The sequence below is a fragment of the Balaenoptera borealis genome (assembly GCF_965194805.1).
Source record: "Balaenoptera borealis genome assembly, chromosome: 15".
Lineage (NCBI taxonomy): Eukaryota > Metazoa > Chordata > Mammalia > Artiodactyla > Balaenopteridae > Balaenoptera > Balaenoptera borealis.
Window position 1 is genome coordinate 52301557 of NC_138871.1, and position 22857 is coordinate 52324413.

Sequence of the window (22857 nt, forward strand, 5' to 3'; positions counted from 1 at the left end):
AAACAGTATAAATCTTTACTACCGTCATCTGATACGATACCAAAGGCAGATGATAATAATAGCACAGAGGACGGCTTGACGACACTGTCCACCGTGGCTCAGCCCTGCTCCTTCATACTCTCAACCAGCTCACTTCCTGCCCTTTCCATTATAAACCAAATCCAGCCACTCTTAAAGTGTCCACTTCTTCTTTATACCAATTTATAGCATAAAAGCCCAGACACCTAGGTAGGAGGTGGAGCTAAGTCTGTCTTCCCTTAGGTACCATTTCCCCACCCTCTCTGGGAGGTCTGTTCCCTGCCCTCCAGCGCCCTGCTCCCCAGGAGGTACTCCACCCCGGCTGCACGCAGGGACCCCCGGGTTCTACTGCAGGGTCCCTAGTGATTTGTCTGGGGTCTAGGCTGCTGATCTTGATGCACAGCCGATGCTGGAGAGGGTCCCTGTTCTCACTGTCATCTTGTGAGGACGTCTTTTGCTGCTGAGTGTCTGTCTGTCTGTCTTTCCTCACTAGACTGCGTGTAGTTCCAGGCAGGTCTGATTTTCATTTACCTTTGAAACTGTTGGGGAGGAAGACATTTTCCTCTACCCTTAGAAGTTCTGGCTGGTCTAAGAATTAACTTGATACGAGACAGATTAACAGGAGAAAAACCAAACAAAAGTTTAATAACAAGTATACATGGGAGAGACCCAGGAAAACTAAGTAACTTGCTGAAACCCTCACCTCAAATACCATCTTCAGCTAAAGACAGAAGAGGATGTTGGGGGTAGTGATTTGAAACCTCAAAGGGGAGGAAGGCAACTGACATAAAGAGGAAATGCAAGTGTTTGGTAAACAAATGTTTGCTGGGCCCTGCAGAGACAACAGGACACAGAGAGGAATTCTAACAGACAGATTTGCTGGGTTCCTCCCTGTCTACACACCTAGTTCATACCCTAGTCATCCATGGGGACAGCTCCCTTCCTGCAACAGGTGCATTCTTTAGGCAGTTAGGGGGAAGGTCGAAGGTTCTTCCTGGGTCTTTTGGGCCTTAAAGTAATCAGCCTAAATTAATCCTCATGCCAAAGAGAAACATTTTGGGGTGACAAATTTTGTTTCCCTACAAACGCCATCCCCACCCCCAAAGCCCAGCACCTGGTTTGGTCTTACAGACCTTTGGTGCCAGAAGAGAACTTAGGGGTGACCAAAGGCAAAGCTCTCATTTTGCAGGGCTCAACTGAGGCACAGAAAAGTTCAACGATGTGCTAGTGGTCACACAGGTGTCCTGGCTCTTGGAGCCCCAGGATTCATTCAGAGACTCTTTCCCTAACCAACCCCCAGGCACCACATCCAGGCAGACCCCCTTGGGCACCGCAGACTGCAGAACTCCAGTAGCCAGCGGATGGAGGAAATCCCTGCCCCACAGCCTCTGAAGACCATTTCTAGGCTAGGCTTGCAGGTTCTTTGATTTTTTCCACAGCTCGTAGAAGCCACAGCAATGCCCCAAGAGTCACAAAGGGCCCTTTTTTCCAAGATCTGTGTTCTCCACCAGCAGCGCCAGCCACAGACATTGCTCTTAGCATGGGTGCTAGGGACCCAGGGGCCCAGAGGGAAAGGAAGGGACCCAGGTGGTCTCGCCTGGACCAGCTGCTGGCCCCCCTACCTGAGGAGGAAGCTTAGTGAGGAGATTCTGCTGGGAGAGGGGAAGTCTGGGCCTCCCAACCAGGAGGGGGCCTCTGAGAGGGCTGCAAGATCCAGGCCCTTGAGGGCAGAGGTATCATAAGTTGTGGGGGGATAGGGGGGGACTCTATGAGGCTGGAGCCCAGATAGGTGGGGGCCAGGAAACCTTTTTTAGGGTGACCAAATAACCGTTATCTAGATTCCTAAGGCTGTCAACAAATCACTACAAACACAGCTTAAAACAACAGAAATATGCCTCACAGTTCTGAAAGCTGGAAGTCCAAAATCAAGGTGATGGTTGGGCCATGATCCCTCTGAATTCTCTAGGGGAGGAAGGCTCTAGAAGGGCTCTCTGGACCGCATCCCTAATGGGATGTCGATTGTGAGCAGTAAGCTACGATGTCAGGACAGATCTGCAGAGATTTTGATATAAAGATCCCAGTAGCCCTGATTCAGGTAAAGACCCCGCCCCCAGCATCCCTCAATAAATAAGATATGCATAGAGTAACCCAAACCCCAAGACTGTTGTGCAAATAGTCATAAACACTTGCCCTTCTGCTGCCCTACATCTGACCCACCCCCCTTAGGACTGAGGATCCCCCTCTGTAACTCTTTATGGGAGCGTCTGGCTTTCCACTGGAGAAGTTGAAAACGCCACCCACTTCCACCTCCAGGGTAGTCGGGGTGCAGGCTCTGCCCCGGGGCTCACTCATCAGGCATCCAGGGCAGAAGGGGGCGCTCATCCTGGAGTGACTTGAAAGGGCAGCACAGAGGTCACTCCCAGTGGGCCCACGACAGTGTCTGAGCTGGGCAACAGGGGTGACAATTTGTGCTAACAGGTCACGTCAGCCTCTGGTGGCCTGTGTCCAGCCTGGGTGACATCTAGTGCCTGAGGCCATGGGGTCCTCACCTCCTCTTTCCTGGTTCCCACCTGGCTTCTGAGCTGCATGCTTCAAATTGAAGGCAATTCTGTGAGCTCCCACCCAAAATATTCACTAGATCCTTTTTCTGCTTAAATCCGCTGTTACTAAGAATCTGGCTGAATCACACATTAACTGAGAAAGCATATGAGAAAGCACTTTGTAAAGTGTAAAGTACCAGGAAAATGTGAGCTGTCAGTATTCAAGGCCTCCAGGCAGAAAGTCCTCCCAGACACCCACCCTCACCTGGCCGTAGCAACTCCCACACAACACGCCTCTGCCCTTGGGGCCTGCGGGGCCAGACCCCCCCAGATCCGCCTGTCTGTGGTCCGCACTGCCCCGGCAGGCCAGGTAATTCCAAAATGGAAGATGTTCCCTGAACCTTATCTTTCTTTCCAGAGAGCCAAGGACATAAGATTGGAAAGAAATATACGAGGAGGGGTGAAATGGGGTTCGCTCTATTTCACAGCCACTGTTATTAGTAATAAATAGGATGTGATTGCTGTTGGAGCAGCTCGCTGTGAGCCCTGGAACACATTTGCCTATCTCATCCTCAAATCTGGGAAAGAGGGAGTGACAGGGATTCAGGTACCCACTGTCCCAGAGAGGGTGAATGATCTGCCAAAGTCACACAGAGCAAAACTGGAGCTGGGACCAGGCCCGCGGTCTCCAGTCCACACTGGGTCCATGGACCTCGACACAGACTGTGCCTGGAGGCGAAGCTTCAGCTCATGGCACATTTCCACCTGCAGAGCACTTGCCATCTTAAAATAAACCAGCCAGGCCCTCGGGTGGCTGTGCCATTCAGCCCAGGGCCTGCGAGCCCAGAAGGTTTGTGATAGAGGGAGGCGGAGCCTGGAAACTCCTAGCACTTTACCCTAGAGATTTATTCCCACCCGTGTAGGACACGAAGCACATGCAAAGTTATTCACGGCAGCTGTTTGTAGCAGCAGGAAACATAGGCAACAGCCCCTGTGTCCATCAGCAGGGCACTGGGTAGCGCCCTGCAGTATTTCCACACAGTGGCTACTTCTGCCACTTAAAGAAATATGAACAGGCTCTGTATGACTGCTATGGAGAGATCCCCAGAATGTAGTGCAAGGTGAAAAGAGCAAGTGACAAAAGTGGGTGTAGTGGCTACCACTTAGGCAGTAAAGGGAAAAAGAAAATCTCTGACTATTTATGCATCTCTGGAGAATACGTGAGACTGAAATATCAGTGGCTTCTGGAGAGGTGAACTGGGTGTTTGGGAGACAGGAGTGGGCGGGAGAATCTTCACAGAATATCCTTTTGTTCCTTTGGAAGCTGAAACTATGAGAATGCGTTACCTATTCAAAAAAAAAAAGTGCACGTGATAGTTTTTTGTTGTTGCATATGTTTTTTAAAAAGGAAAAGAACTGAAAGGATGGATTTCAGATGGACAGTTTTCAGCCATCAGTTTCAATATCAGAGGGGGATATTTGGGGAGCTGGAGGACAGGGCAGGTGTGCCTCTCCCGTTTGCACAGCTGCACAGGCATGGCTGCTGTCCTGTGCTGAGCAGGGTCACCAGGAAGACACCTTCTTGGAAAGCATTTCCCTGGGGGAATCACTACACCTGTTATGTCACCAAGAGGGCTACATCCTCTTTGGTTTGGGTGTTGCCTTGTCCCAAACTCCATTTTCTTTTTTTTTTTTAATTTTTATTTATTTATTTTTATTTATTTTTGGCTGTGTTGGGTCTTCGTTTCTGTGCGAGGGCTTTCTCTAGTTGCGGCAAGCGGGGGCCACTCTTCATCGCGGTGCGCGGGCCTCTCATTATCGCGGCCTCTCTTGTTGCGGAGCACGGGCTCCAGACGCGCAGGCTCAGTAGTTGTGGCTCACGGGCCTGGTTGCTCCGCGGCATGTGGGATCTTCCCAGACCAGGGCTCGAACCTGTGTCCTCTGCATTGGCAGGCAGATTCTCAACCACTGCGCCACCAGGGAAGCCCCTCCATTTTCAAAATATACACCCCTTCGCTGCGGGATCAAGGGGCATCCGACACACTGTTCTAACAGTAGTTTATCAAACTTTTTCACCTGGACAGGAGGAGCCCAGGTGAGTTAACAGTTTCTGCAGTGGGTTGAATAGTGGTCCCCCCCAAAAGATATGTCCACCTGGAACCTCAGATCTTCTGAGGTGATCGTATTTCAAAAGAGGGTCTCTGTAGATGTAATTAAGGTAAAAATAGAAAGATGTGATCATCCTGGATTAGGATGGGCCCTAAACCCAATGACAAGTGTCCTTATAAGAGACAGAGAGAGGACACAGAGAGACAGAGGGGGAAAGCCACGTGAGGAGAGTGATGCATCTACAAGCCAAGAAATGTCATGGCTTGCGGGAGCCACTGGAACTTAGAGGCAGGCACGGAAGCCTCTGGAAGGGACCAACCCTAACCACACCTTCATTTTGGACTTCTGACCTCCAGAACGGTGAGGAAGCAAGTTTCTGTTGTTGTAAGCCACTCAATTTGTGGTATTTTATTACGGCAGCCCTTGGAAATGAAGACAGCCTTAGAGCTTTGCTGAGGATGAAGAGGGGGCTCAGGGCACCAAGGGTCCCTCAAGGACTTTGCAAATTAAGGGCTGGCCCTGCTGCTGTGTGACCCTGGGAAATAAGAATGGGGTGGCCTGTTTGAAGACAAATGTCCAGGGAAGGCTGGGCCCCCTTCTAGTCTGGGGCACCTCTTTCCCAGTTCCCTGGGGCAGAAGCATTCCTTGCAGTGGGCGTTTTTCTCTAATGGGGAAGGTGTGCCTGCCCGTCGCTAGGAAACAGGGAGCCGGGCCTGTGGGCTCCCAGCCTGGAGCGCAGGCAGATGGTGACAAGATTAAATAGTGCCTTTCATTTCAACATAGGAAATGTTTTCAATTCTCCTCTCTTCATGTCTCTAAAAAAAGGCAAGTGGCGGAAACGTCCCGCTGGAAATTTATTAACAAAAGCCCAGGCAGCCCAAAAAAAGCAGACTTTTTTTTTCCCCCACATGTCTCTCCAACCAGCCTGCAGGCACTCTGTGAGGTTTCTGCCCTATCACCACGACCTGCCAGCCACCGCGCTGAGCCTCATTCAATCCTCCCAGTCACTGGAGGAGGTAGGTTCTATTGCTATCCCATTTAACAGATGAGAAGACTGAGGCCTACGGAATGAAAGTAACCAGGTGGTAATTTGTGAGGCTGGTTACTTAATACACAATAGCTCCATGTTTCGTTATATGCCCCTTAGTGATGATGTTTGTGAAAGTACTTGGAAATGGCAATACAAATCCAGAAACTCATTATTACTAATACAGTGAGGATCAGTAACTACAGGGCTGTGTGTACAATAAGCACAGCAAAGAGGAAACAGCTTTGTTTTCTCCACAGATTGCTTTGGGGGCAAGGAACTAAGTGGACCAGGAGAGATTAGACATGGAGGTTAAGACACTGCAGGTCAGAGTCTGCTGGCTGGGTCAGCGTCTCCTCTGATCTGACCACTTTGGGTACAGTTTCAGGCTCCACAAGACCCAGTCTCTCACGTTGCTCAGCCACTAGCAGTGGCTATGCTCCCCTGGCACAGTCTCCTCACTACTGTGTGCTTGTAGTGCGGCAGAGGAAAAGGGGAAGATTGCAGGTTCCCCAGGACCCATGGAGTCAAGTGCTCAGACTACAGATGGGTAACTGGGAGAAGAGTGGGGCACAAAGAGAGGAGAAGAGACATGTGCTGGGTTTTAGATCCATCAGGCTGGAAAGGATAGAGGGATGGCTTGTTGGACAGACATGGCCCCAAATAGTCCCTATTCTTTTCCCAACATTACCTCCCTCTGACCTAAAATAAACACTGCTCACCATGTGAATTGTTCCTACAATCGTAATCCCTTCAGTGTCTACAATCTCTCTCCTATCAAAGTAGTTTCATATCCATCATATCACATGATGCTCATCTGAGTCCTGGCAGATGGGTGGAGCAAGTGCTGACACGCACCCCCAGCCCCATCGTGTACAAGGAGAAATTGAGGTCCAGACCCTTCTCCTTACCTCATCCTCCATTTCCCGGGCTTTCTGGGTAGTGTTCATTCTTTCTTTGTAATAATACTTAAAATTCTGCCTCCTTTTTTTCACCTAATGCCAATATCTTAATTCAGGTTCTCACCAGGCCAAGGCTGTGTCTGCTTTAGTCTCTCCCCAGACCAAGCTGTCCTACATGCTGACCTTCAGTGATGCTTCCTAAAGCTCTGGGTCAGCATAGTCAGTCATCACAGAACTCCACAGTGTTCCTTATTTACAAACCATCCAAAGCCTCTTTAATTCAGTGTCACCCAGCTACCTTGTCTTATTACCTCTACTTCACTACACACACACTCTGCTCCAGACAGACCACTCTCTAACAATGATGCCCATTCCCTGCCTCAGTGCCTTTGCACATGCTGTGCTCCCACCTGGCCTGCCTTCCCTCCACTCATGGAGGGCTCTCCAGTGGCTAGTCATTCTTCAGGATACAGAGCGAATCAACCTCTTTCATCAAACCAAACCTAATTATCACAGAGATTTTTCCCTTCTCTGAATTCACACTTATATGCAGGGGACCACACTTCAGCACTTGGTAGCTGGCCTCTCCAATGGCCCCCAGTGATCCTCAACTCCTGTGCAGTCTTCTCCTTCCACGAGTCGAGCTGACCTGTGTAGCCAATAGGATGTGGCGGAAATGACAGTGTGAATTCCAAGGCTAGGTCGTAAAAGACAGTGTGACTTCTGGTTTGTTATCTCTTAGATCACCTACTCTGGAGGAATTCAACTGCCATGTCAAGGTCAGGAGGATGCTTAAGCAGCCCTGTGAAAAGGTTCATGTGGTGATGAGCTGAGGTTACTAGACAACAACCAGTACTAATGGCAGGCATGTGAGTGAGCCACCTTGGAAGTGGATCTTCCTGTCCCAGTCAAGCCTTCAGATGACTGTGGCCTTGGCCAACATGTTGGCTGAAACCTCATGAGAGACCCAGGGTCAGAACCAGCCAAGTAAAATGCTTCCAAATACCTGACCTACTGAAACAGTGTGAGATTATAAATGTTTATTGTTTCAAGTTGCTAAGTTTTGGGGTAATTTATTATTCAGTAACTGATAACTAATATAAATGTCTTGTTCATGAAGTATCTTCTCAAATCTATTAAAATGCAGGGACTGTGATTTCTTCCTTGCATTTCCCATGACTCTTGCCACAAAGATGGACACTTCGGAACAAGCACAGCATGAGGATGTACTTGCTCTTTCATTCACTCATTCAACAAATATTTATTGAGTACCAATGTGCTAGGTACTGTGTGTACCAAAAGGGGCAAAAATAGATCAGCTTTCTACCTAGAGGAGCTTATGACTCAGTCATTAAATAATCACAAGAAAATATGTAATTACTATGAACATGCTATGAATACAAAGTAAAGGTAAAATGGACAGGGGGACCACATTTACACTGGGAGTGGGGAGTAGTCAAGGAAGGCTTCTCTGTGGAAGTGATGTTTAAGTAGAAGCCTAAAGGATGAATAGCAATCACTCAGGCAACATGAAAGGAAGCAGGGAAAGGCATTCCAGGTGTATGAGTGTCTTCGGAGCCTAAAGACTTTGGTGGGAAGCAGAGCCAGCCAGGGGGACATCAGCATGCGACAAGGTTGATGAGGAAACCTGGGGCCAGCCATCAGGAGTTCTATGAATCACGTTAGGTAGCTTGGATTTTATTCTAAGTGCACTGGGCAGTCACCAGAAGGCCTACAAGCAGGGGATCCACGTCTTTGGGAGGAAGTTATGAGGATAATGTTATGGAGATGGTTAAGAATAGTGTAATGATGGGACTTCCCTGGTGGCACAGTGGTTAAGAATCCTCCTGCCAATGTGGGGGACACAGGTTCGATCCCTGATCAGGGAAGATCCCACATGCTGCAGAGCAACTAAGCCCGTGCGCCACAACTACTGAGCCTGCGCTCTAGAGCCCGCGAGCCACAGCTACTGAGCCCACGTGCTGCAACTACTGAAGCCCGCGCACCCGTGCTCCGCAACAAGAGAAGCTACAGCAATAAGAAGCCCATGCACTGCAGCGAAGTGTAGCACCCGCTCGCTGCAACTAGAGAATGCCCGCACAGAGCAACGAAGACCCAATGCAGCCAAAAATCAATCAATCAATCAATAAAGTTAAAAAAAAAAAAAAGAATAGTGTAATGACAATGGCTCCTGCCATCACCCTGGAGGGAGAGGACAGTTGCTTGGGGTGGGACAGTGGCAGAGGGAATGAAGAGAAGTGGACAGTTGCAAGAGATATTTTGAAAGTAGAATGGGCAGGAACTGGAAGTGGACGGAAGAAGGGGCAAGGCAGGTGTTAAGACTCACAGGCTGAGTGGTTAATGACGCAGAATCCCTCAGCTGACGTTCCACAGAGGCTGCCTTGGCCGGAGCCCTTTCCTACCTGGAATAAAATGGGACACCTTCCTCTGGCTCATGATCTCATTTTCACTTCCCAGCAGCTCTTGCCAGGCCCAAGTAGCCCTGTTAGATCTGCCCAGCAGCTGTGCCAGATCTGTGTGCCCCACAAGGCGGATAACAATATCCATTTTTGTTCATTGCTGTATGGCCAGGGCCTAGCCCAGTGTCTGGTGCAGAGCAGGTGCTCAATTAATATCGGATGAATGAATGTACACTGAATAAATGAATAAATGAGTGCATGTCGGTCCTCCTCCCACCTTTCCCTTTGATTCAGCCCCAAAGAGCTCCTGCCAGGGCCTGAGCTCTGAGCCCTGAGCCTTGCAGGCTGGCTTGGGGCAAGTGGGAGAATTCAGGAGCCAGAAGGGGCACAAGTCCCAGTTTGTTGGTCTTACCTGAAGTCCCTTCCAGTCCTAGACCTCTTCCCTGGGTCCTGGCTCTGGCCCCAGTTGCCTGCCATGAACCTCAGAGAGTCCTGGTTCATATCCTGAGACCTGCTTCTCAACAGCTCTGCTCAGCTCTTTGCCAAACAGGAAACAAGCCTTCCAGAGCTCCGCTTCTTATAGCTTACCGTATATCAGAATCACCTGGGAGCTGGTTCAGAGTACAGCTTCCTGGGGCCCTTGCTCAGATAATCTGATCCAATAGATCCTGAGGCCCAGGAAACTGCCATTTTAACAAGTGCCCCAAATGTTGCAGGTGGTTCCTGGATGACACCGTGAGAAACTCACTGTAGAGTGTTGGGACCTGGGTGATGCCCAGATCAAACTGGGCCAAGCTAAGCAACCTCAGAAACATGGCAACAGGTGGGCTGGGAATCCGGCTTTGCCCAAATGTCAGGGTCCTCTTGGTCATTAGAGGACACACCTGGGCCAGGCCCTGGGCCTGCTGACCTTAGGGGACCTCCCACATCATAGCAAACATTAAAAGGCACCCATACACTATTCTAAATATCTCTTTGCTCTAGAAAATTTGAAAGGACTTTTATACTTTTCAGCTTTTTAAAATAAATTATCCTTATTGTTCTTATTATCAGATATAAATACATTATATAATAATATAACTACTTATTTATTAGCCATTTATATGACAGTAGTGTTGAACTGTAGGTAACCATTGACATTTTCTGGGCATTTAATTAACATTTACTGATTTCAAATTAGAAACTTTTGTCTCTTAGAACCAATGCATTTTAAACTCAGGTTTCAAATATTTTCTAGGGGCCCTTAAAAAGCCAGCAGGCCTGGGACTTCCCTGGTGGCTCAGTGGCTAAGAATCCACCTGCCAATGCAGGGGACACGGGTTCGAGCCCTGGTCCGCAAAGATCCCACATGCCGTGGAGCAACTAAGCCCGTGCTCCGCAACAAGAGAAGCCACCGCAATGAGAAGCCCACGCACCACAACGAAGAGTATCCCCCACTCGCTGCAACTAGAGAAAGCCCGCACGCAGCAACGAAGACCCAACGCAACCAAAAAAAAAAAAGCCACCAGGCCCAGGGCATGGTGCCCATAAAGAGGCACCACGCCACCTAAGTCAGCTTTTCTGAAGCCATTCGGGGCTGGGTGGGAGGCCTGGGTTAACACAGGCGCGGGGAGCCTCTGTGTTGCCACACAAGCCCCGGGAGCCATCCTGACGCCGCTGGGGTGGTGAGCACAGTAGTGCTGGGCTCAGCGTGGCAGATGTCTATCTGCCACCTGGGCACTAAATATAGCGCATGCACAGAGCCCTCTCTGCCTGGGACCTGCAGAGTAGGCTTAATTGGCTGGAATTGCCACAGAGAGAAGCTCTGTTAAAAGGAGTTGAAAAAAGGCTTCGCCCCACAATTCTGGGATGTGGAGGTTCATAATTAGAAAATGGATTTTTTCCTGCCAGCAACACAGTATTGCTGGATTTAGTCACTGATAAATCCTTCAGCTTGATGATCTCAGGTGTTGAGGTCAGGCCTGTGTAGGTGTCAGGGGCATACTTGCTTTCCGTGGTGACCCGACAAAGTAGGACGTTTCCCCCCGAGCGTTCTGATCCTTAGTGCTGTGGACCCAGTGAGTGTGTCCCCCTAAAATTCATGTGCTGAAGCCCTGATCCTCAGGCCTTCTCTGAAGGTGGGACCTCTAAGGAAGTGATTAAGGTTAAATGAGGAGAGGGACTTCCCTGGTGGTCCAGTGGTTAAGACTCTGCACTTCCACTGCAGGGGGCGTGGGTTCGAACCCTGGTCGGGGAACTAAGATCCCGCATACCGAGCGCAGTGAGGCCAAAAAAAAAAAAAGGTTAAATGAGGACATAAGGGTGGGGCCTGATTCAGTAGGATTATTGTCCTCATCAGAAGAGGCACCAGAGCACTCCCTCTCTGCACTCACAGGAAGGCATCATGTGAGCACACCACGGCGAGATGGTGGCAGCCTACAAGCACAGAGAAGGGGCCTCAGAATGAAACCTACCTTGCTGGCACCTTGAACTTGGACTCCTCAGCCCCCAGAACCATGAGAAATACATTTGTGTTGTTTGAGCCGCTCAGTCTGTGGTGTTCTGTTACGGCAGCCTGAGCTAACCAGCACCTCCCAGCCCAACCCCAGGCCCACCCAGCCAGAGCCTGTATTGTAGCAGGATGCCCAGGTGATTCAAAAACACAACTCAGGGCTTCCCTGGTGGCGCAGTGGTTGAGAATCTGCCTGCTAATGCAGGGGACACGGGTTCAAGCCCTGGTCTGGGAGGATCCCACATGCCACGGAGCAACTAGGCCCGTGAGCCACAACTACTGAGCCTGCGCGTCTGGAGCCTGTGCTCCTCAACAAGAGAGGCCGCGATAGTGAGAGGCCCGTGCACCGCGATGAAGAGTGGCCCACGCTTGCCGCAACTAGAGAAAGCCCTCGCACAGAAACGAAGACCCAACACAGCCAAAAATAAAAAAATAAAAAAAATAAAAAAAACCACAACTCAGAACAAGGTGTTGGCCCCCTGGGCTAGCAGTGATTTACTCCTGAGTATGAATGAGGGATCCTAGGTGGAAACTCCCAAATACCTTATGGTGGGAAAAGAGAACACTTCAAAACTAAACTTAGCTGCTGGCCTATCAGATTTGCCCAAGGCAGTCTTATACAACTCCATTCATGGGTGGTCTGATCTGGGGCTCTGAACTCAGCTAGCCTAGAGGTGCAATGGGGAAGTCTTTAAATAGCCTTCAACTGATCCAGGGACACAATTTTTCCCAAAGGAGGGGTAGTGGTGTTTAGAATGCATATCTTGTTTTGTTGAAGAAATGATAACAGATTTAGACTTTTTTGCCCTTTCACCTCCACATGCCCTGGGTGACTGTTGGCTTGGCGGGGATTTAATCTACGTACAGACTCTAATCAACTGCTAACGGCTGCCTGGAACGCTTTGTTGGAAAGGACTTTAAGGCCTCCTCTGGGATCCATGAAAAACAGAACCTTGATGAATTGGCAGAGTCTGCCAAGAACATGGGGTGGGAGTGAATACCCAGTATGTGTTGATTCCACTCTAATACAAACGGCCCTTACAACCAATGCATAAAATAATGAACCGAGTGATTAGATCTGGTTCTGCTTGTGCTATTATCATTTATTTGTCATATATTGTCATTTATTTGTATAAATAAGATTTCCTAACTTTACTCATAAAGAAAAAATGAGAATAATTAGAAAAAAAGTTGGACAAGAAGAGGAAGTGGGGGAATTAGTCCTACTAGATAAGTACCATAATTCATTGATTCTGCTCTCTGTCTGTTGTTGTTTTTACAATTTAACATCTCTGAAATTGAGGTGTGTCATTGAGGTACAGTCAGGAGGTAATTGTCATCACCTGTCCATACACAAAAACACTGGCCAAGATTGTCAGCGACTTGGAAGGAAATCCTGGAGACAGTAGTGGGGTATTCTTTTAAGAAATGCTGCATCATCAAAGTGGGACTCTTCAAGGCACAGAGGACAATATTGGTTGGAAAAACAAGGACATCAATGGCCAGAATCAAAATATGAATGTGAAGACCTTTTAGAACTACTTTAGTCAATTTATTTTGGTCATACAAATTTTCTTTCTTATATATGTCCAAGTGTGATATATGATAAACTTCTGTGTCCACATAAGTCTAAAAGTGCTCTTTCCATAAGTATACATTAAAGTTTTAAGTGGTAAGAAAGCATTGTGTTATGGTTTGACAGCAGTACGTAAAATAGTGGTGCACTTTACAATCAATGGCATCTTGGATTAAATGAAAAATAGGTATTATAAAGCAAGAATAAATAAAATGTGCTACTAGAGCATAACAGATTCATTCATTCATTCTTTTAGTCAACAAGTATCTATGGAGTACTTAGTATATGCCCCTTCTAGATGCAAAAGAGTGTCAGAAAAGAAAATAATAAGTTTCTGCCCTCATGGGGGCTTTCGTGTTGGCAAGAGTAGATAGATAATAAATGGACGTACAAACAAGTATATAATATTTCAAGGTTGGTAAGTACAGGGTAAGAGGATAGAAAGTCAGGGTACAGGGTAGGATTTCTATTTTATATAAAGATGTCAGGGAAGACCTTCCAAGAAGGTGGCATTTGAGTACAGACATGGAGGAGGTGAAAGAGAGAGCCTCAGGTGTAGCTGGAGAAAGAGCATTGTAAGTAGAGGAAACAGCATGTGGTAAGGCCCTGAGGCAGGAGTCCTCTTGGTTTAGTCAAGGAACAGAAGGGGGACCAGTGTGGCTGGAGTTCAGTAAGCGGGTGGGTGCATGGGAGAGAATAAAGTTCTGAGAAGTAGCTGGGGGCCAGATTAGGTGGATCTTGGAGACTTCTGTGGGACTTTGGGAGCCACTGGAAAGTTCTGAGCAGAGGAGAACAGGATATGACTACATTTTAAAAGGATCACTCTGCCTGCTGAAGGGAGAATAGTCTTAGAGAGCAGGGTGGAATCAGGGCTGTCACAGAAAGATTGGTGAGGAAGCCATTGCCATAACTCAGGTGAGGGATGATGGGCAGTGCTGGAGGTGGTGGGAGCTGATTGGATTCTGGAGGTGACAGGTGTTGATAGAGTGGATGTAGAGAAGAGAGAAGTCAAGACTTGAAGATTTTTTTTTTTTTTTTTTTAAAGACTTGAAGATTTTTGACTTGAGTTATAGAAAAAAATGGAGCTGCTGTTTCTTGAGTGGGAAACGTTGTGGGAGAAGCAGGTTCTGGGAAAGATAAGGAGCTTGAATTCAGAAATGTTAAGTTTGAAATTCAGATGAAGCCTCCAAGTGGAGACTGAGGGGACAGCTGGCTACATGGGTCTGGAGTTCAGAGGAGAGATCTGGGCCAGAGAAATAACGCCATATACCATCAACGCACAGCTGATACTTAAAGCTGTGAAGCCAGATGAGATCTGTTTGGCAGAGAGAAGGGAAAATGTACTAGGATAGCACAGGATGGGTGCCATGAAACAGAGGAGGGGAGAGAAGGAAGAGCCAGAAAAGCAGAGAAGGAGGGGCCAGAGACACAGGTGAGAAACAAGAGAGGGCTCTCTCCAGCTGTGTCTCCAGAGAGTGCTTGCAGCAGACCCATGGGCCAGAACAGAAACCCCACACGTAGACACCAGTACTTGGAGAAATTCAGTGTACAGTAAAGGCAGCATTTCAAACCAGTGGGGGAAAAGGAATTATTCAATAAATGAAGTTGGGGAAAAAAATGAAGTTGGATCAGGATAAGTTTCAAATGTGTCTATTATCGAAATGTACAAATAAATAAAAGTTAAAAACATACTAGAAGAAACCACAGGGAAAAGATTTTTGAATAATCCTTTGTTGGTGTAAGACAAAACCAGAAAAGCTCTAAAACAAAGACTCATAAATGTGCCTACATAATAATAAAAACTATACGAAAACCATCTTTAAAAAGTCAAGTGACAAGTTGGAAAAAATATTTACTACTCATTCAGGGCTAATTTCCATCATTGTAGAGGTCCTAAATAAAAATTAATAACAATAACAATAATAAAAGAACAATAACCAATAAAAACATGAGTAAAGATTGTGCACCAACCACCCAAGGAAAGGACAATACATCTGGCTTCTGAGTCTCTCTGAAAGATGTTCAGACTCACTCACAATAAGAGAAATGCAAATTAAAACTACATAAGAGGGACTTCCCTGGTGGCGCAGTGGTTAAGAATCTGCCTGCCAATGCAGGGGACACGGGTTCGAGCCATGGTCTGGGAAGATCCCACATGCCGTGGAGCAACTAAGCCTGTGCGCCACAACTACTGAGCCTGCACTCTAGAGCTCACAAGCCACAACTACTGAGCCCACGTGCCACAACTACTGAAGCCTGCGCACCTAGAGCCTGTGTTCCACAACAAGAGAAGCCACCCCAATGAGAAGCCCGCGCACTGCAATGAAGAGTAGCCCTTATTCGCTGCAACTAGAGAAAGCCCGTTCGCAGCAATGAGGACCCAACATAGCCAAAAATAAATAAATAAATTTATTAAAAAAACAAACAGGGCTTCCCTGGTGGCACAGTGGTTGAGAATCTGCCTGCCAATGCAGGGTACACGGGTTCGAGCTCTGGTCTGGGAAGATCCCACATGCCGCGGAGCAACTGGGCCCGTGAGCCACAATTACTGAGCCTGCGCGTCTGGAGCCTGTGCTCCGCAACAAGAGAGGCCGCAATAGTGAGAGGCCCGCGCACTGCGATGAAGAGTGGCCCCCACTCGCCGCAACTAGAGAAAGCCCTCGCACAGAAACGAAGACCCAACACGGCCATAAATAAATAAACAAACAAACAAATAAAAAAAAAACAAAAAAAACAAACAAACTATATAAGAGAACAGTCTTCATCAAATGAATTATTAAAAAAAAAACAAAGTTTGATAAAACACTGATTTAGGGACACCATTCCCTGTGGTGGGAGTGTCTATAATTGGTAAGGCCAACGTGGAGTGGGATACGGGTGATATTCGTTACAATTAGGAATGCATAGGCTCTTTTTAAAAAAATATTTACTTTATTTTATTTTATTATTTATTTTCTTTCTTTCTTTCTTTATTTTTTTTGGCTGCGTAGGGTCTTAGTCGTGGCATGTGGGATCTTCGTTGCGGCATGCGGGATCTTTCACGGTGGTACTCTTCGTTGTGGCATGCGGACTTCTCTCTAGTTGTGGCGCACTGGCTCTCGAGCACACGGGCTCAGTAGTTGTGGCGCGGGCTTAGTTGTCCTGTGGTAATGTGGGATCTTAGTTCCCCAACCAGGGATCGAACCTGCGTCCCCTGCATTGGAAGGCAGATTCTTAACCACTGGACCACCAGGGAAGTCCCTGTTTTGTTTTGTTTTAATTTTTTCTTCTTCTTTTCTTTTTTTTATTTTTTGGCTGCACCATGCAGCATGTGGGATCATAGTTCCCTGACCAGAGATTGAACCCGCAACCCCTGCATTGGGAGCACAGAGTCTTAATAAACTGGACCGCCAAGGAAGTTCCTGGACATTGTTTTAAGAAGTAGATTATCCTACCTTGTTTGTGAGGAAAACTGAGGCTTACCAGAAACTTGACTGAGCATCACTGACCCCTCTTAGGGTCCCCAACTGCCTCCCACTGATTTCCTTTTCTGGCCATGCACCCCATTCTCAGGGGGCCCCAGAAGGGCCCCCTTGTCTGTACCATGTAACTGTCCTCTGGCCTTAGCTGATTGATTGACCAGGAATGTGATACTGAAACCAAACTGGGTCAAACAGAATCTTGAGAGACATGAGACTTGAAATTAAAGAATGAGAGACACAAAGATAAGGAATCACTGAGGTCGAGACAGGTTAGTAGCTGCACTCTGGAGAAAGGCCACTGACTTCTACAGTTGAGTTGTGGTTGTCAGCCCTGCCATGTGATCCTTCCAACAAATTCCCCTTTTGGCTTAAGCTAGCCACAATCCGTTTCTATTGCTGCAACCAAAAGAGCCTTAATTAATAAGCAAGAATCAGAGGTGGGATTTGAATTTTAGACTCCAAAGTCCTGCTCTTTTCTACTATATGACACCATGACTCCTGGGAACCATTTAGTCACACTAACAAATATACATATCCACCACTCTCTATTCTACAAAGGCTTTTAGTGGGATCATTCCAGGCCCAAATTACTCTGGCCATTCCCCTGGAAAGACCATGCGGAGAGGGCAAACCCCTGTGATGATACAGAGAGGCCCAGCCATCCCAGTGTGCCCGCTGAGATGTTCCTGCCAAGGTGCCAGACATGTGAATGAAACCATGTTGAATGTTTCAGCCCCAGCTGCCGTGTGACTGTGGTCACTTTAAAAAAAAAAAACAAAAAAACAGTCTTTTCCCACTTAGCCTTATTCTGAATTAACATATGTGAACAACCTAGAGTGTGTCATCTGTATTTTTCTCCACTTACACGTAATCATATACCAGCATGTATAAATGCATCTATATGTATATATGCGGACACATTGGCACATAAATGTGTTATGACTTTACCAAAAAAAAAAAAACGAGATTGCATCATGCAAAAAAAAAAAAAGAGAGAGAGAGAGAGAGAGCCCCAAGCAAGACCAGCACAGGGGCCACCCCACTAAGCCTGAGACACCTCACCACACAGTGAGAAATAAGAAGATGGTTGTTTCAAGCTACTAGGTTTGAGGATGATTTGTTACACAGCGATGGATAACTAAAATAGATGGCTTCTTTGGAAAGGTGGTGTGTAAGATGAGAACTAAAAGATTGAGGGGAGTGGAGCGGGGGACCCTGGGGGAAGGCCAGCCAAAGCAGAGGGATCAGGAAAGAGCCTGGTGCATTTGAGGAGCTATAAGAGGTCAGCGTGGCTCAAGTGCCTGGTGATGGAGAGGGTGGTACCAGATGAGGTGAGACGGGGAGGTGGGCCCTGATCACGCAGGGCCCTGCAGGTCTTAGAAGGAGCCTGGGCTTTATTCTAACTGCCTCGGACGCCACTGAAGTGTTTTAAGCTGGGGGACGACATGATCTGATGTGGAGTTTTCAGATGTCTCCCTGGGTGTTGTGTGGGAGGGTGGATTGATTAGAGGCAGGCAATGGGAAAGCAGGAAAGACCAGTTGGAATGCCTGTAGCAGTCCCTATGAGAGGCAGTGGAGGCCTGACTGAGGGTGGTAGAAATGAAGGTGGGAGAAGTAGAGGAGCTCAGTGCACATTTTGGAGGGAGAATAAACAGAACTCAGTGATGGATTGGATGTGGCGTATGAATGAGAAGGAAGTGCCAAAAATGACTCCCAGATCCCTGACTTGACAACTAGGCGGAGGCTGGTGCCATTTACCGAGATGGGGAAAACTGTGGGAGGACGAGATTTGGGTTAGGGGTGCCGATCAAGAGTTCGCTTTTGCACACTTTACGTTGGAAATGTCAGGGAGATATCAAGTGGAGATGTGTGTCAGCAGTTGAATATATAAGTTTACATTTTCGAAAAGTGATCTGGGCCAGGGATATACTTTTGGGAGTCATCAGCCTACAGATGACATTTAAAGCTCTAAGAAGAAGTGAGATTTCCTAGAGAGGGAGGGGGAGAGAGAGAAAAGCTCCAAGGGACAGGAAAACCCAGCAAAGAGCCTGACTGACAACTTAGGACTTCCCTTTGGAGTGCAGGAAGCAAGATCAAGATGTTTCTGCCTTGTAGCTGCTTGGATATTTGAAGACGGGGTGGTGTCCCCCGAGGACCCTCCTCTAGATGACATCCTCCAAGTTCCCTGTGTCTTTCCTGGGAAGGCATGCATGTAAGTCCATCACCAACTGTGCCATCCTCCTCTCAAAGTTCCTTTAACTGAGTGTAAATGTCCAGGTGAGACTGAGCAGCCCAGAGGGGAAAGAGACCAGCTGATTAAATGTGAGAGACACTAAACAAAGAGCGACTAGGGGACAGCTGAGGACAGATGGGCCACTCAGGGTTGTTGCTGAGGGATTTTCCATTGATTTTCCCATCTGTGGGAAAGGGCTGGAGATTCAGAGAAAGCCCCATAAACAACGGAGTGAGCTCAGGCACTCTTACTGCCTGACAGCCTCAGTGGCAGAGAACTAGGTTGTTTCCCTGGGCAAAAAATAAATAGTGGAAAACTTCTATCAAGACCATCAGCGGGCTGCTTGCCTGCTTGATAGCAAGACCTCAAGATGGATTGTTTGGGAAAAGCCAAAACCTATAAACACAGAGCAGAAAAGTTCTCCATCTTTTCCTCATTTACTCCACAAACTTTTTCATTGCTGAGATGCCAAGGCCCAAATAAATACACAAGCAGAGCAATTGTTCCAAGTCCTGGCTGGAACAGGAGGCCTGTATTCTCCACCAATGCTGTTCAGATTCACCATGTGAGTTTTCTGCTATGCTTACGACAATTTATAGATAAGGAACAATAAACATGTGTGTGCACACGTGTGTACACACATGCATGCGTGCACGCACACACACACAAACACACACCACACACCATACCACACACACCCCAGACTCCTGGATGTGGTGTTTGGAAACCTGTGCTCAGTATAACTTTGGCAAGAAAGTGTTCTTCATTCCTCATTCCCTTTCCTTTCTTCACAGCTACCCCATGTGGATGGAGTCTTTGCAGGGACAGAGACCTGGTCTAATAACACTGCAAAGATTCCCCGGGAGAGGCCATCAGCGCTATTGAGACCAGGGTTGATTTGTCTTTTAGATACTCCAATCTGAAGATGGAGGGAGACCAGAGAAAGACCAGACCATATGATGATCTTAGTGTTTTAAAGAAAGGCTTGGCCTTTCCTTGGGCTCAAGGGAGGGAGTATAAGGATAGTCTTTCTAGAGCGGTGCTTCTCATAGTGTGGTTCCACCACCCAGCAGCAGTATCACCTGGAAACTTGTTAGCAATGCAAATTCTTGGGCACCACCCCAGACCTCCTGAATCAGAGCCTCTGGGGGCAGGGACTGGCGATGGGTTTAACAAGCCCCGCAGGGATTCTGGAGCACGCTCATGCTAGAAAAACTGCTCTAGCGGTGTGACTTTCTTACCAGTAATGAACTATATCTTCATGCTCTGTTAGGTGTTATGTGCATATAATTTTGTGTTTGGGAAGCAAGGGGGAAACCTTATTTTTATAACACAAACTACAGGCTATTTTGGAGGGACAAGAAGAGGGGACACAATGGCACATTAGAATCCCAGAGGTAGAGTTTTATGTTCACCAAAGTGGGGCAGGGCTAAGGTCATGAAACCCTGATTTAGAGAAAAGGAAGAAGGTCTCTCCACGGCAGGTTCTGAAGGCTCAGTTCCTGGGGGGTCCATGCAGTAGGGCCTGTGAGAGAAGGCCCAGAACTCCTTCCTGCCTCACAGGAAGGGCCTGGAACAGGATTTTCTTAAGGTCTGTTAGTTACCCAGCAGAACTTATGGGCGAGTAGTGTGCATGTGCATGTGCATACTCACCTGTGTGTGTGCACCTGTGTGTGTGCATGGGGGATGGGCAGGGGGAAAAACAAGAGGGCGTGGGAAACATCGGTCATCCCACTACCACCAGCAGCTCCCAACATCCAGCTTTCAGCCCCCGGGGTGGTGTGGTCTGCAATATACCAGAAACCCCAGAATACAACGGGGGTTGATTTCTAGTTTCCAGGGACTCCAAGGATGGTTCCTGAGCTACTTCCTCACTGGCAGTGGTTCCCAGATTTAGTACCAACGCCCCCTCCCTGCAGAGATCCTGATTCCATTGGCTTGGTGCAGGGCCAAGAAATCTGCATTTTAAACAAGCCCCTCCCACCAAGTAATTCTAATACAGGGGTTTGGCAGGCTGTACCTAGGATATTAACAGACATTTTTATTTGGGGAGACGGTAACGCTTGGGGGAAGGGAGGGGTGACACCGAGGAGCCAGGAAGGTAATATCCTGGGACATGGGATTATCTGACGGGTTTCATCATCCATTCAGTTACTAACTAGCAGTGAGACAGAAGGACAGCCTAGTGAGAACTGTCACTGCCAGACACAGAGTGGTATTCGTTTGGGCAGTACATGTCAGGTCGTTAGTTGATCCTGGGAATGCCTGGGGGTTGCCTAGCCAGCCTGTATCAGAGGCATGCTACCTGTTCTTTCTAGAAGGGAGGCCTCACAAGGCCAGGACAGCCAGATCTCTGGGTTGAGAAAGAAGCTTGGGGGAGTCAACAGTGGGAATGAAGCCTCTGAATGTCCACCAAAAGGTCAAAGAAGCATGTATGCAACATCGATGGAATGGACAGGTCCATGTAAAGGGGATTTGATCAATTGTGTCAAGCGTCTCTCCCAGACACCTGCGGGGCTCTCCAAGAGAGCCTTCTGTGATGACGGAAATGTTCTGTATCCGTGCTGTGCAATGAGGTGGCCACTAGCTACGTGTGGCTATGGAGAACTTGAAATGTGGCTAGTGCAACAGGAACTGATTTTTAAACTTTAATTTATGTAAATGTAGGTTTAAATACCTTCATATGACTGCCATATTGCATAGCGAGAATCTCCAACCAACCCTAGTAAAAATCTCAAATTATCATCTCAAGGCTGGGATGGAGGCAGCTCACCAAGGGGCCCCCCCTCAGTGAAACGGCGGCTTTTTCCTAACCCAGGGGAGATCTGGGTGTTTAGTACGCCAGGAGCTGTGGATGTGAAGCATCCTGTCTCCTTCCAGCTCTTCTCTGCTCTGAGAAGGAGGGCGGTCCCTGCTCTGAGATGTCTCCGTGTTATTTCACAGTGGCCACACCTGTTCCAGGGCTGTCAGCCTTGCCTGGCTCAAGGTATTCCATCTGCGGCTGGAATACGAGCTCTGCTCTGGAGCTGTGGAAGGAACGTGCAGGGGCAAACTGGGGGAAGGGATCTCGTGTCCCTTGCTTGGAGCAAGCCTCTCAATTGCTCCCTCACATGCTCTCCATTTCCCACTTAAAAGATAAAAAGGAAGACCGGACATAAAATAAAATAAAACTCGTCTAGATGATGACATTTTTAAAAGGCAAGTACATAGACACTGTGAACATCCAGTTGTGAAAAAAAAGATGAACTTTCAGCTTGCCTAACAAGGCCGCCCTAGTGGTCCATCAGGATCCCTGGGAATAAAAATCCCTCACACGGGCAGAATACTGGCCTTCAGCTACTTCAGATTCAGCCCTTCTCTGCCGAGGTTGCCAAAAGACTCCCAACTTCAGCTCCCACCCAGGCTGCCCACAGCAAGGCTAAAGCCTGTGACACTGGCCCTAAGCTCCAGACCCACCTGAGGCCAGGCATATAGCAGAGGGTGGGCACAGACCTAAGTGAGGGAGAGGGGGCTGGGCTGGGCGGGGGTGAGGTTGTGACCTAGGAGGCCGCAGAACACAGAGTGGAGATAAAAAGGGGCACTAACTCTAGTACTCAGTACCAGGAAGATGGGGAAGGGCAGGAGGAGACTCTGATTCTGGCCTCCGGCTCCTTGAAAGTGGGTCCCGGAGGGAATTGTCTGTCCTCAGCTGGAGCGGTCCTGGCCCTTCTTGCAGGACATGGTGTCTGGAAATCCCACTCAGGAACGAGTAGCTTTTCAGGTGCTACCTTTCCAGGGTGAGGACCTGGATGTTCTTCTCAGAACATTAGAAGAGACCACCGCTCTGGCCAGAAGACCTCCGGTGTGGGCTAAGGGTCACACAGGGGAAGGGACTGAGAGCAAACTGAAACCTTGGGGAAGAGCCGGCTGCTGTGAAGACAGTGACACAAGTCACTCCTCCCTCCCATCTTCACAGACCAGCCCCCACCGTCGCAAAGAGAGAACAGTCCCAAGGGGCCGCTCCAAAGGTACGAATGCTCCGGTTATGACCAGAACAATGGCTGGCTGGCTCTAGCTCTTCCGGTCAGAAGTAGAGCCTCT

The 22857-nt window shown here is 48.1% G+C and overlaps 1 protein-coding gene and 1 long non-coding RNA gene across 3 annotated transcripts in view; one reads left to right on the forward strand and one right to left on the reverse strand.

Annotated features, from left to right (window-relative positions):
- Positions 1-22857, reverse strand: part of LOC309612436 (uncharacterized protein) — a 111090-nt gene that overhangs the window by 67908 nt on the left and 20325 nt on the right. The gene's annotated exons all lie outside the window — the stretch shown is intronic.
- The window catches only part of LOC309612530, a 52464-nt gene continuing 29611 nt past the window's right edge, over positions 5-22857 (forward strand). Inside the window, exon 1 of the long non-coding RNA XR_014235253.1 lies at positions 5-10335. This is a non-coding gene — a long non-coding RNA (uncharacterized lncRNA). The remainder of the gene's footprint in view (positions 10336-22857) is intronic.